A 16,936-nucleotide genomic window follows, 5' to 3' on the forward strand; every position below is an offset into this window, starting at 1 on the left:
AAAAACAGTCAGAAGGAGGAGATATCCACAACCTTGCAGTCCTTGTAAAGAAGCTACTGGAATAGGAAGTATTACAATGAGTTATTAGCACAACGAATTGATGAAGACTTCTAGACTAATGAGTCAAACGAGCTGGGACAAAAGAAGCAGGAATAGATCAGACAATTTTAAAGAACAAAGGCCTTAATAGTATTTGTAGAAAAGACTGAGACTAGCAACATCACATCTGTGTGAGAGAGAGAGAGAGAGAGAGAGAGAGAGAGAGAGAGAGAGGTTGTAGTGAAAGTGAAACAGATACGTTTCTCCAATAGATCCCATATGGGACACAGATTAATCAGCCGAAACATGACAACAGTACTCGATACATTATTTGATCCATATTTAATGCGGAATTCAGTAATTTGGGGGATAAAATGTTTTTGTTTCAAGTTCCTTGTAGTTTCAAATATTTATTTGCGATGCTAAGCTGGCCATTTTCTTTAACGACGTAGCAACTTTTTTCATGTTTATTTTAGAAAAATGTTCCTTCTTTCACATTCTTTATATCTTCAGGTATTTAATCATTGTGCTTGGTTTGATTGTTTTGTGGAGAATAACTGTTGTTTATGCTTTGGTCTTGTAGAACATGATTGAGTTTTGTTAAGGGAACTAGTAACACAGGATACACTTTAATGTTTGTTTTCACGATCCAGCCTTAAAACAAAAGACAGGTGCACATCAATCTCACCCGAGAAAGTAATTATAGAAAAAGAATGCAACTAATCAGACTCGTGTGGCAGCAATTGAACCATCTCATCAGTGATGCTGCGACATAAATATATGATGAGAACTAATTATGATTTAATTGTTTTTCGTCGGCAAATGCTGTTTTAGTCTACAATTATGATCTGGCATATTTCAGACATGTCCGCAGCCGTAAAATTCGTATTTATTTGCTCCCCTACCGAGCAAATTAGGCACAAGACCGATTTTTAATGTGAGGAGTGAAGGGGAAATGGGGACCAACTCCCCTGGTAGTAAGGGAGCTGGATAGTGACAATTGGTATGAAGGGTTGCCAAGGTCTTATATGTGGCGTTTCCCCCACATATGGTATTTGCTTGACTTTGTGTCCAGTCCAGCAGGGGGTGGGGGACCGGGCGAGTTGTCTTCCGCAACCGTAAAGTTATTCTGTCTTGTCAAGTGTCTATAAAGAATATTCGGAAAACTTTATAAGGCAGATGATTTGAAAATTACCAAGTTAGGCAGCTCGAATTGCGCCAAGGCAGAGACATTGAATGCAGTATTACACGACATTATGCTTAAATGCTGAGGTTTAACATTGAATAATAATATTTGTTACCGGAACAGTAGGAGAAACTCGCAATGTAGCGAGCGAACGAAAGAGACATTAGTGGGTGGAAGACAGTGCTTACCTTGCAAGCATAGATACAATCAAAGTTATCAAAGTTTTTTTTTTTAATTTGTGAGTTATTTCATGCCGGTCTCTAAATAATGTCGCGCAATCAAAAAGAAACACGCACCATTTCGGAACGTACATCTTTTTGTAGACTTGTATATAATCAAGTTTATCATTTTTCTTCTTGTAAGGTAATACATTCTGGCATAGAGATAATGTCGGGACGTCAGAAGAGAACACGCACTGTTTCAAGGCTTATATACACATTAATAATGCGTCACAAACTTATATTATTTGCAGTTTATATATTGCTAAGTAGAACTTGTATTCAAGTCAGACTTACAATAAACAAAACTATAAATCATTAATAGGGCTATGACGACAGAGTCAAAAAAATGAAAACAATACGCTGTAGTCATAGCCCTAGTCATTAATATCGCTCGAGATGAGCAGTTGTAATTTTGTCATATTATTCTTTATTTTCTTTTAACCCGAAGAATCATAAAAGAATGCTAAACGCTATTTTCTGTTTACAGATCTTCTATTACCTGAACCCACACCTGAGATGTTGCATAGTTTGACCCTTAAGGAGAATAGAAAGTGCACCTTGGATTTAATACAGTAATCTCACAACATTTGTTTCCCTTATTTTATCATGTAATCCTCACACTCCATGAGCAATGCTTCTGACAAAGGGAGAATAATTGCTGTTTTCTGAGAAAACTTTGATATTACAATGAAGAGTAAAAAGCGAACCTTGTGCTTATTTCACTAGCCTCGAAACCCCGGTTTTCTTTACTTTGTCCTTTGGTCCTCACATTCCATCCGGTTTGTTTCCGACAAAGGGGGAAGAATTTTCTAGGTTGGAATTCATCCATAGAACATTTATCGTTGTTTAGTTTTGGATCTTTGATTGTTTCCTATGCAGCTCAGTAGATCAAGTGGTTTTATGCCTTTTCTAGAGAAATATGTGTTGCATAAAATATTATGATTTATATAAAGTTAAAAGAATAAAACCTTATAATACTGACTGTGAATTTGAAGGGACCGATTGCAACTAAGTGATTCCAAGTGAGGGCTGCCAAATGTTTTAGTTTTTGTTCATTACTACTTGCTGATGATTGTATGAATAACACACACATACGCACGCACATATATATATATATATATATATATATATATATATATATATATATATATATATAAATATATGAAAAAATGCTGCCTAAATATACACGATATATATATATATATATATATATATATATATATATATATAGTGTATATTTAGGCAGAATTTTTTCATTTGAACACACATTGTTATAGACAATAGAGAGTATTTTTAGTTATATCTTGATATATATTTTATTTTATCGCATTTATATATATTTTATTTATATTTATATATATTTTATTTTATTACACACACACACACACACACACACACATATATATATATATATATATATATATATATATATATATATATTAGTATGTACCGAAAGAATTGTTTGTTCTAATTAATAATGAAATAATTTCTCGACGAATATAATGAGTTTTTGTACTTCATTGAAGGTTGTTCAAACATCAATATCTCTTTTTCTATCTTTCCCTGTCTATGTTTGTCTGTGTGTCTGTGTGTCTGTGTGGCTGTCTGTCTCTCTCCCTCTCTTTCTCTCTCTTTTTCTCTCTTGCCGATCGTAAAATACGCTTAAATATCATATTTTGATTAATGTAGATTTCGCATTAATTATATTATATTGGACCTAATATATCTTAATAATTTAAAATGTTAAAAAATGACTCGTGCGCCACCACCGAAAATCGAAACCAAAATGCTTAGTTTACGATTTACTTTTTCTTTTGACTTTAAGTACGTTACAATGAAACATGAACCAATAGCTATTACGTTACGCATTCATATTAGTAATACCGTCGTTCGACCTTCACCGGGCAAATTTCATTTTTTAATTTTCACACATTTGCACCGATTTCCCCGGCTAAAACCAAAATATAAAGTTTCGCATGTGAAGTGTAGTAAATAATGGGCAGTCAGCGATTCTCCTACTATGAAACACTCATGAGGTTGTTTGCACGGCAACCGAGAAGGCTAACCTGCTTGCCAGTCGGTTTGTCTCAAACTCCACATTGGACTCGGTACACCACTCCCTCCTTGACTTTCCCTTGCGGACAGATGCCAGACTAGATTATTTGAAAATCACACCTTCTCAGGTACATGGTATCATAAAAAATCTTAGACACCTCAAAAATATGTGGACCCGATCTCATCCCGACGGTACTATTACAAAAATGCTCCGCTGAAGTTGTACCAGTTCTCTCCAAACTTTACAACAAATGCCTTAAAGAATCTTGCTTTCCTGACTGCTGGAAAACCGCTTCTGTGGTATCAGTTTTCAAGAATTCTGGCGAAAGAATTGACCCATTAAATTATCGCCCCATTAGGCTTCTCCCGCTTTTCGCCAAAATATTTGAGTCCTTAATTAATCAAGCTCTTGTCCATCACCTCACAGCTGCTAAACTCCTGACCGACAATCAATATGGATTTAGGCAAGCCAGTTCTACTGCAGATATCCTAACTATAATCTCTGAACATACATACCGTTCACTGGACAAAACAGGGGAGAGTAGAGCGGTAGCCCTAGATATATCTAATGCTTTTTACATGGTATTGCCCGATGGTCTTCTAAGGAAAATTAGATCAAATAGTACCATTGGAAGAATTATAATGTAATTAAATCCTTCTTAAGTAAGAAAAAAACCCAGGTTGTCCCGACTATCGTACATCTAAACAATATGACATAAATGCGGGAGTACCTCAGGGGTCTATCCTTGGACCGTTATTATTCTTGATATTCATAAATGACCTCCCTAATAAAATTGTTTCTGAGATGGGTATATTTGCTGATGACACCATTCTCTATAACAGGCACCAGGGGAAAACAAATAGACACATATCTAAGAAAATGGCATAAACACTACAGGATGACCTCTAATCTGTAGTGGAATGTGGAAAAAATGGATGATCACATTTAATGCTGCCAAGACTGAGCTTGTTTACTTCAATACTTACAAGAAACATTCTCTACCACCAATAGCAATGGCCAAGAACACATTACCCGAAAGTACGTCCTTTAAACTCCTCGGCTTAATGTTGACAAGAAACACGAACTGGAATAGATACATTGAGAGCATTGCCAAGGCTGCTGCGAAGAAGGTGGGCTCTCTTGACTTACGTATGAAAGTATCATGTACCTCTATAAGGCCACAATTCGCCCATGTATGGAGTACTGTTGTCACATTTGGGCTGGTGCATCTGCTACTTGTCTCTCACTTCTGGGGAGGGTTCAAAAGAGAGTGGCCAACCTGATAGGTCCTGAACTCTCATCTAGGCTTAAGTCTCTGTCCCATCGACGAAATGTTGCATCCCTCTTCCTGTTCTACAAGTATTTTTATCGTGAATGCTCTGACGAACTACAAGCACTTGTATCCCCCTCGACGTGAACACCCCCGATAAAACCGAGAAGTAGATAAACCCCATCCCTTCACTTTAGAGTACCCTAGGTGTAAGAAAGCCTTTTACTCCAATAGTTTCTTCCCCAGAACTGCTAGACTTTGAAATTCCCTTCCGAGATTCTGCTTTCACAACTGTACTGACATGCAGAAGTTCAAATGTAATGTGAACATACACATTGCTACTCATAATACCCCTGCAACTTATGTCCCCGATAGTAGCCCCCTACTTCAAAGTGGCACTTTGCCTTGTTTGGAGTGAAAATTGGAAAAAATAAAGAAAAGTTTCTTGTCTGTAGACAAAAAACAAAAGTGACAGAGGAGTTTGGTAGGCAAATCTTTTTAAACAAAACATATATATATATGTGTATATATATTTATATATGTATATATATATATATATATATATACATAAATATATGTAGAAAAATGTTTGTGTTTACTATAAACTTTTACGCAAATATTACGCAAGTATAAATCATGTAGAATACCTCTATGAATATACTTACACATAATAGTTAACAAAACATGTCTTCCCATAAGAAAACCAAAAAATGTTAATAGGGAATTAATTAAAATGAACGTTTAAAAACATATGCCAATTAGCTAGATCTTTTGTAGATGTACGAAATTCAACGGCCATATATAACAACATTTTGGTTTCTTTTTAAACAAATAGAAAAAAGGATTTTTAATATGAATGTCAATACACACAAAAACATATTTAAAGGAGTGTATATATATATATATATATATATATATATATATATATATATATATATATGCATATATATATATATATATATGCATATATATTATTTACTCACGAGGAATAGTCACACAGCCCATCATCAAAGATTTCGCTTCGAGAAAAACCTATTGTGTTTCTTGAAGTCTGAATGACACCAAGTCTCCCGAAGTTTTTCAGTACTCACCACTTTTTCGATAATTCTTTCAAATTAGTTAGCGTTATCGCAACAGTCGTTTACCATTGATTTCTCATTAGTAGCGATCATTGGTCTTCACTGAAATTTCGATGGTAATAAGCCTCCCAAAGCTCCCAGTCCTCTTCGCACTCATCTTGTAGAGGTCTGGTTGGTGCTTTCGTTCCTCGGTCCTTTCATTCTCCTTGGTCCTCTTCGATTATTTGGTGTAGTGTTGCATAAGCCAACACTAGATTTTTAGGAGGGGGCGTGCGAGTTAATTTATAATTATAAGGTTTCAGTTTTTCATGATTTCATGTTGCAGTTCTTTGCGTTTTGCCTCTGCAGTAGTTTCTATGTGCCCGTCTTACTTACATAACTCATATGCATTAGTCTCCACATCCAACGTTATTTTTTCTTAATATTTCAACCCTTCCCATTACTATATTTTTACAGCCATCACTCTGGTTCCCATATTTCTTCTTCTTCTTCTTCTTTTCTTCTTCTTCTTCTTCTAATTATTATTATTATTATTATTATTATTATTATTATCAATATTATTATTAATAATATTATTATTAAAATTATTATTTATATTAATATTATTATTATTATTATTAATATTATTATTATTATAAAAATTATTATTAAAATTATTATTTATATTAATATTATTATTATTATTAATATTATTATTATTATAAAAATTATTATTAAAATTATTATTTATATTAATATTATTATTATTAATATTATTATGAATATTAGGGATCGATCTATAAGAAAGTGAAAAGCGATTGAATCTTTCTGTGATAGACGTTGCTTGTTAAACACTAATACGAGGGTGGGATGACAGTGAATCTATTTAGTTAACTATCTGAACTGAAAACCACACACACACACACACACACACATATATACATATATATATATACATATATATATATATATATATATATATATATATCAGCGAATAACATAATTTAAGTGCATCATAGTCCAAATAACCCTTTCATATATGACAATTAAAAAATTCTATCCAGATTAATTATCATATATATATATATATATATATATATATATATATATATATATATATATATATATATATATATACGGCATAATCAATTATCATATATATATATATAATTATCAATATATATATATATATATATATATATATATATATATACGGCATAATTAATTATCATATATATATATATATATATATATATATATATGTATATATATATATATATATATATATATATATATATATATATATATATATATATATATATATATATATATATATATATATATATATATATATATATATATATATATATATATATATATATATACATACGGCATAATCACGTTGACACACCGGTTCTCGTCAGATCACCGAAGTTAAGCAATGTTGAGCCTGGCTAAAACCAGATGGGTGACCATTTGGGAATTCTAGGCGCTGTATGTGCTCTCCGCTTATCTCGGCATTGTTTCCAGTCGTCTTGTACCTCAACTTGCCACTGGTATGCAACAATGTTGACTCAGGAGAGGCGTGGTTAGAGGTTGCGCAAGTCTTGCCACACAAATTTCACGCGCAGGCACCCTTACAGTGGGTATCCATAGTCTGTCAAGACTGATGGAAGCCTTCATATATATATATATATATATATATATATATATATATATATATATATATATATAGATGTTTGTCGATTGAGCACTCGAGTTTCGATCCTAGCTTGAGGTAGATGCCTGTCTAGCAGCACTGATGAGTTGTGATTCAACGAAACAGTACTGTACGTGGACGATTATAATGCTCCCTATCTTGGGTTGAGCATATTGGGCGGTGATATACAAACTGCCATTAGCGTATTAAGCGATACTTTTTGTGCAAACAAATTGAGCATAGGCATTTGGACAATGTCAAACCATTGTTAACTCACTACCCGCATAGTAGCAGCTGAATAGCTTTGACTGTCGTTTGGGCGGTCGGGTTTCGATCCTGGCTTGAGGTAGTTGCTTGTTTGAGCTGTGGTTTATATATCTATATATAACTTAAAACAACATGTCTGCCCACATTCCCAATTTAGAAAAATCCTAGTTGAAAACACAAAATTCATTCATATGAATCCAAACATAAGACTAAAAATACTGAAAGCACTGTATATAGGAGCTAAACAGACAATAAATTTATAACTTAAAATATTGCAGAATTAAGAATATTAAAAACAAATTTAATTTAACATTATATAATCAATTTTTAATGATGCAATATTTCAAGTTATAATGTTATTATATTTTTTACTGGAATATTTTGTCTTTTTTCTATTCCAGTTTTAAAAACTAGTCCTTTACTTTTCCATGTTTAAGCTTAACCATATTACTTTTCATGCTCGCATTTTTATATTGTAATATATATATATATATATATATATATATATATATATATATATATTACTTCGTACGTCATGAATGATTGATGCGAACTTTATAACTGAACACTATTCCAAATGTGTCCTTTTGCTTACTATGTTATGTAACAAACTGAATCTCAAGTTGGTTCATCACGGACACCATTCTGTAGTAAGAACATTGATTTTGGCCTTTGGGATCGTTCATGCCTTCTTTACACGCGATCCACTTAGAGTCGTGGCCACTAAATGAGTTTCTGGTTCAGTTATTAGATTACAACTTCCAGACAACAATCTAGAAAGGAAATTATTTTGTCGACATCTTTGACTTCCTCATTCAGCGTCTCCGGCGCAGGCCAAGCGTGAATTATGCCGTGATGGCGTCCAAATGTCACAAAACCCGCCATATAATGGACATAAAAATGACATCCCTCTTATCGGGCGACATTTTTTTTTTTTAGATTGTTTTCACCATGTCAGTTTTTCGATAAGTCAGTCTTCAGCAAATTAGACCATCGTAATTTTATTCATTTCTTTTCTTCATGATTTCTGAATCTTGTGTTCTCTTTTGTTTATGTGTTCTTGCGCGTGTTACTTTTGGAGCTTTTAAACGATAGAAGCATCTCATTGACCCCGATCTACTTAATGTGATCTGGCATATAGTACTTACTAGAGCCCTTCAATAAGTTTCCATACTTTATTGTACAATCATTTAAAATTATCGCAGACTCTTGATTATTCAGTATGTTATTGCTATACATGTTATGAGATGACTGACCAATTTTTATGATTTCAGGTTCAAAGGAACAGCTACAGAGGGAATTGAAATGCACTCTACTAAAGCTGATTGTTGAATTTAATAAATGCAATCTGGACGTTAAGTAACTGTAGAAGCTCGATATGCAAGAAAATTTTATTTCAAATGTTGAAAAATGTCAGAAAAACGTATAGAATGCTTCAGATTGCATTTGGTCCATCTTGCATGAATCGAGCCTCCGTTTTTGAGTAGCATAAGAGATTCAAGGAAGACAGAGAATATGTGAGGGGTAATGAAAGTTGTAGGTGGAGTAAGGATGTGAGAACACGAGTGTTGATTGACCAAATAAAGACTTTCATGGATAAGGACCGTCGTGTGTCTATAGAGACAATGAGTACACAGTTTGATGTCAGTGTGGGAACTGTACACACAATTATTCGCGACGAACTGAAGATGCGAAGGATTTGCACGCAGTTGGTTCCAAAAGTACTCAGATAAGATCAAACTATTTGATCAAATAGGCATCAAGACAGTTCCTCACCCTCCCTATAGTCTAGACCAGGGGTTCTCAATCGGGTCCACATAGACCCTAGGGGGTCCATGGAATATTTCTGGGGGTCCACAGGCAAAGCATAACAAAACTTATCATAATTATTATAGTTGTTGTAGATTACTTTATTTGCATTAAATTAGTTTTCATTTAAAAATAAAGCTTAATTATATAATATTTCTTTGATTATTAAAAACTCAAAATTTATATGAGTGAAAAATAGAAGATTGTCTTATGACCAATAGTTATGAAGGGGTCCACCAAGATAAAAAAGAAGGGAAAAGGGGGTCCATGAGTAAAAAAAGGTTGAGAGTCACTCCCTGTGGTTTTAGGTTATTTCATGAGCCCAGGGAAAGTCTTAGAAACTGTCGCCATGAGGCAATTGAGGATATGAAAGAGGCTGTGACGAGGGTCATTGACACGCTCACAAGAGAATCTTCATGGAGCTTTCTAGAAGTTGTTGGAATGGTACAACAAGTGCATTGCAGTCGGAGGAGATTACTTCGAAGGAGACTAGAGTTTCAATGTGTGTACTATTAATGATAAAGGTCTGCAAACTTATTGAACGAATATCGTATTATTACAAAGATTTAACTTTCATACTTTTCATAACGAATATGTTGTTTTCATGGGAATCTTATATCTGCGACGCCCGCCCAATGCATTGCAAGTGAACATATATTATACCATTAGACGTTTTAAATAATACATATGGTTCGGCCATATTTGAACATCTGATAAACAGCCGTCTTTGTGCTTTTAAGTTTAGTGTGGACTTGTTCTCTGTTCTCGGCAAGTAACACTCACTATTTAATGTAAGCATTTAAGACACCATATATATTAAGTTATTAAACCTCCCTTTGCAAGCAAAACGAAAAAATTTTGGGACTTAATATGGTTTCTATTTGATTATATCTCTACTTATTTTATCCCTCGTTTTTTTTGTCCTCCGCCATATTTCTATTTGATAAATATTTTTTTAAAATCGAAACTATTCCCCCATTTCCTTTGTTAAGCGAGGAAAAAACCAGTCAGCTGGCTTTTTCACTATTTTTTATTAATTATAAATTTAAAAAAATGTGTTTCTATTTAGTAATTATGAAATCCTGTATTCTCCAAATTGTCACACACACACACACACACACACACACACACACACACACACACACACATATATATATATATATATAATATATATATATATATATATATATATATATATATTGGATTTTTACGTACCTTTCTTTTATGGGTATGTAGCCGGTTAAAATTGTTTTAAGGGGAAAACATTTGTCAAAATTTCAAAAAATCGTTTACCATTTTGTTCAGAAATCTTAGTTTATCTTAAATTTGAATTTTAATCGGTTTATATGCGTGTCACGTTGGCACAGTGATAACGTCACCAGCTTTGAATGCTGCAATTTCGATTGTAGTTGGTGACACCAAAATACTGAATTTTTACATTTGAAATCACGACTTTATGATAATATATACGAAATCCGGACAAATTAAAATGTCATATTAACCGTATTTTACGCCCGAACAAACCGGGCGCCCCCTCTTACACGCTAGCATATATATATATATATATATATATATATATATATATATATATATATATATATATATAATTATTTTTTTACTATAATAATTATATATATATATATATATATATATATATATATATATATACAACACAAAGAATCCGTCACCATATATATATATATATATATATATATATATATATATATATATATATATGATTCTTGGGATATATATATATTTATATACATACATGCATATATATATATATATAATATGGATGATTAAACTAACGAAGGATAAATTACAGTATTTATTGATCTATTAAATTTACACAAGAAATTATAAAAACTTTTAATCCATAGATTTTTTGAAGATGGGATCTTGTCACCAGAGCGCAAACATCAGTAAAATATGCATCACTGATTTTCATGAAATTGAAAATATCAAGAAAAATATCTAAGAATTTTCTCGCGAAAATAAAAGGCATTTTCAACAGAATGCCAAATGAAAGTAAATCAAGCAAATAGCCAGTGAATGGATCAGATCATGTGCCCGTCATCCGTGAAACAAACATCTTAGATTCTACGTGTAAAAAATCCAGGTGTGAACTGCAACATAAAACTTTAAAATTTTAAAAATCAAATAATATTAAAGCTATATTTAATAATATTCATGCGCAAGAAGAGCATGTCATCTGTTAAAATGTCATTTGTTTTTCGATATGTCTATTATCTTTTTCGCGCAGTGTTCTTACTTGCAATCATTCTAATATAACTTTAATACATTTATAATCTCCTATATTTATAATAAAACTTGCATGCCGCCGGCGTTGCCCGGTCGTAAAATGCGCATGAATATTATATTTAATTCATACAGAAACTGGGAGATATGTGCATGCGAGTATTGTGATTTTTCTAAACAGTTCACTTCTTTTGAATAAAAAAGGAGCTGAAATCGAAACCAAAACTGAAGACATTGATTCAAGTACGATAACCATTAGGTCAGCTTCACAAGATCTTTGGAAAATCTTTTCAAACTTACTTAATCTTAACATAAGCAATATGTTATGTGAACGATTCACACGTGTGCATTTGTAAAAACAATTTACAAACAGTCAAAAATCCGATGCCCCCGCCACGAACCAATTTTCCAATTTTACTCCCTTAGCCGCCTTTTTACCCCCGGATGGAAACGCTTTAAAAAAGTTTTCCACGTGTCTGAATACCCTATATACTAAATGTCAAGTCTGTAGATCAAACATTAGTTGAGTATGTAGGTTGAGAATTATCCTCACACACTCATTCTCACTTTTCTAAATTATGTTTTCATTATTATCTATATATCTATAACAGTAAAAGTGTCTGTCTGTCTCTGTACATTTCCCTACACAATAACTCCGTCAACTTTCAGTCTACAGACTCAAAATTTGATATACACGTTATGAAGATTTGGGAAAATCTTTGTAATTCGTTTTCGGCCAGAAATTTGGCTGTTAAGGGGTCAAAGTTCAACGATTTGACCTTTGAGAACTCTACCAAACTCCTCCGACAATTTTGGGTCTAAACAATTGAAATTTTAGATATAGGTTCCTTGGACATGGATCTAACTTAATAACTTGATTTGAGCCCAAAACAATAAATGTTAAGCGGTCATAATAGGGGCCAAATTTTTAAAAAATTAACCTCTGCAATCTCTACCAAATTACTCAGACAATTTCTGGTCTAAACATTTGAAATTTTACATAAATGGTATTCAGAGATAGAGCAAGCTTTTTCATCGGTTTGTATCGAAAATTTGAGCTACAAATATATGAATTCATCTATGTATGTTTGCATATCTGCCTATAACTTTCGACAGAGGAGACGGATTTTCACAAGATCAGTATCGTTTTGAAACTCGACCCTTCAGACGACAAATACCGAAAAATTGGCTAAAAACATTAATATCTTCACCCCCAATTGGGCACTTTTCTGCAGGGAGGGGTTGTTTTTTTCGCCGATATTTTCGAAAGTCATCTCTATTCGAGTATCTTAAACCTACGTCGTTCCGGTTTGGTGGTAGTCGTAACAGATAAGACGTCACGTTTTTTTTCCCGTTCTTTTCCTCCTTCGCAGTACGGGTTCGAGCCTGCCTTCTTACTACCACCTTTTTTTTTTGCTTAGCACACACCTCCAAACACCGGGGCAACGCAGGGCACCCATGCTGGTAGCTTCTACATCCTGATTCTGATACCTTTCATAATATAGTCATACTTATTGTCAGTACGTTATCCGTTATGCCCTGAGTTTGACAGTAGAATGTTCAATCCTTATTATGCATTTGGCAGTAAGAGACAAGGTTTGGTGATATAGTTATAGGGACAATGAAGATGGGACTCAACATTCCGATAAGCTCCCAAATTATGGCCTTACCGTTATATAGGTGTTTGTCTGATACTAGATCTTTTATTTAATCCCTAGGTACTACACCCCTAGAGTCATGGAAGATCTGGCAGTAATAGCAATGAAGAGAGATGATCTAGGCTTTCAAAAACTCACAAATAGCCCCCGCTCGGGTATAGTTGAAGGTAACTTAACTGTGTGTTGACGAGAAATATTTCTGTTATTAGGGCCATCCGTAGTTATAAAAGTCTGATCTTCATGAATAGAGAATAAGATAGCAACAATGTTAAAAGCGAAGAAAATAAGCAGGCTGTTGAGAATACATCTCTGTGGGTAGAAAATAGAAGCACACAATAAACACATCCGGAAATAGAACGAACAAAGTCTCGCGAGATTTAGTGGAAAGATAGAAACTGCGAGTAAAACTTCAGGCATTGGGCACATACAAACGAGACCATACAAACGAGATAATACAAACCAGATAATACAAATAAGATAATACAAACGAGATAATACAAACGAAAACATACAAACGAGATAATACAAACGAGATAATACAAACGAGATAATACAAACCAGATAATACAAATGAGATAATACAAACGAGATAATACAAACGAGATAATACAAACAGGATAATACAAATGAGATAATACAAACCAGATAATACAAATGAGATAATACAAACGCGATAATACAAACGAGATAATACAAACGAAATAATACAAATGAGATAATACAAACGAGATAATACAAACGAGATAATACAAACGAGATAATACAAACGAGATAATACAAATGAGATAATACAAACGAGATAATACAAATGAGATAATACAAACAAGATAATACAAACAAGATAATACAAGCAAGATAATACAAACGAGATAATAAAAACGAGATAATACAAACGAGATAATACAAACAAGATAATACAAATGAGATAATACAAACGAGATAATACAAACGAGATAATACAAACGAGATAATACAAACGAGATAATACAAATGAGATACTACAAATGAGACAATACAAATGACATAATACAAACGAGATAACACAAACGAGATAATACAAACAAGATAATACAAACGAGATAATACAAACCAGATAATACACACAAGATAATACAAATGAGATAATACAAATGAGATAATACAAACGAGATAATATAAACGAGATAATACAAACAAGATAATACACATGCGATAATACAAACGAGATAATACAAACGAAATAATACAAACGAGATAATACAAACAAGATAATACAAACAAGATAATACAAACAAGATAATACAAACAAGATAATACAAATGAGATAATACAAACGAGATAATACAAATGAGAAAATACAAACGAGATAATACAAACGAGATAATACAAATGAGATAATACAAATGAGACAATACAAATGAAATAATACAAACGAGATAACACAAACGAGATAATACAAACAAGATAATACAAACGAGATAATACAAACCAGATAATACACACAAGATAATACAAATGAGATAATACAAATGAGATAATACAAACGAGATAATATAAACGAGATAATACAAACAAGATAATACACATGCGATAATACAAACGAGATAATACAAACGAAATAATACAAACGAGATAATACAAACAAGATAATCCAAACAAGATAATACAAACAAGATAATACAAACAAGATAATACAAATGAGATAATACAAACGAGATATTACAAATGAGATAATACAAACAAGATAATACAAATGAGATAAAACAAATGAGATAATACACACGAGATAATACAAACAAGATACTACAAACGAGATAATATAAACGAGATAATACAAACGAGATAATTCAAACCAGATAATACAAATGAGATAATACAAACATAATAATACAAACGAGATAATACAAATGAGATAATACAAACGAGATAATACAAACAAGATAATACAAATGAGATAACACTAACTAGATAATACAAACGAGATAATACAAACGAGATAATACAAATGAGATAATACAAACGAGATAATACAAAAAAGATAATACAAATGAGATAATACAAACGAGATAATACAAACAAGATAATACAAACGAGATAAGATAAACGAGATAATACAAACGAGATAATACAAATGAGATAATACAAACAAGATAATACAAACGAGATAATACAAACAAGATAATACAAATGAGATAACACAAACAAGATAATACAAATGAGATAATACAAATGAGATAATACAAACAAGATAATACAAATGAGATAATACAAATGAGATAATACAAACGAGATAATAAAAACAAGATAATACAAATGAGATAATACAAATGAGATAATACAAACGAGATAATACAAACATGATAATACAAATGAGATAATGCAAATGAGATAATACAAACGAGAAAATACAAATGAGATAATACAAACAAGATAATACAAATGAGATAATAAAAATGAGATAATACAAATAAGATAATACAAACGAGATAATACAAACAAGATAATACAAACGAGATAATATAAACGAGATAATACAAACGAGATAATACATATGAGATAATACAAATGAGATAATACAAACGAGATAATACAAACAAGATAATACAAATGAGATAATACAAACAAGATAATACAAACAAGATAATACAAATGAGATAATACAAACGAGTTAATACAACCGAGATAATACAAACAAGATAATACAAATAAGATAATACAAATGAGATAATATAAACGAGATAATACAAACAAGATAATACAAACGAGATAATAGAAATGAGATTATACAAACGAGATAATAAAAATGAGATAATGCAAACAAGATAATACAAATGAGATAATAAAAATGACATTATACAAATGAGATAATACAAATGACATAATACAAATGAGATAATATAAATGAGATAATACAAATGAGATAATACAAACAAGATAATACAAATGAGATAATACAAACCAGATAATACAAGCGAGACAATACAAACGAAATAATACAAATGAGATAATACAAACAAGATAATACAAATGAGATAATACAAATGAGATAATACAAACGAGATAATACAAATGAGATAATACAAATGAGATAATACAAACGAGATAATACAAACAAGATAATACAAATGAGATAATACAAACGAGATAATACAAATGAGATAATACAAACGAGATAATACAAACGAGATAATAACAATGAGATAATACAACCGAGATAATACAAACGAGATAATACAAACGAGATAATACAAATGAGATAATACCAACCAGATAATACAAATGATATAATACAAATGAGATAATACAAACGAGATAATACAAACAAGATAATACAAATGAGATAATACAAACGAGATAATACAAACGAGATAATACAAACGAGATAAAACAAATGGGATAATACAAATGAGATAATACACACGAGATAATACA

The 16,936-nt window shown here is 31.9% G+C and overlaps 1 protein-coding gene and 1 pseudogene across 1 annotated transcript in view; one reads left to right on the forward strand and one right to left on the reverse strand.

The window, feature by feature from the left end:
* The window catches only part of LOC145254795 (sodium-dependent neutral amino acid transporter B(0)AT3-like), a 340,072-nt gene that overhangs the window by 193,902 nt on the left and 129,234 nt on the right, over nucleotides 1–16,936 (reverse strand). The window lies entirely within an intron of this gene.
* LOC145254930 (5S ribosomal RNA) lies at nucleotides 7,215–7,331 on the forward strand (annotated as a pseudogene).

The sequence above is a fragment of the Euprymna scolopes genome, chromosome 30 (assembly GCF_053919585.1).
Source record: "Euprymna scolopes isolate OS-2025 chromosome 30, ASM5391958v1, whole genome shotgun sequence".
Classification (NCBI taxonomy): Eukaryota; Metazoa; Mollusca; class Cephalopoda; order Sepiida; family Sepiolidae; genus Euprymna; species Euprymna scolopes.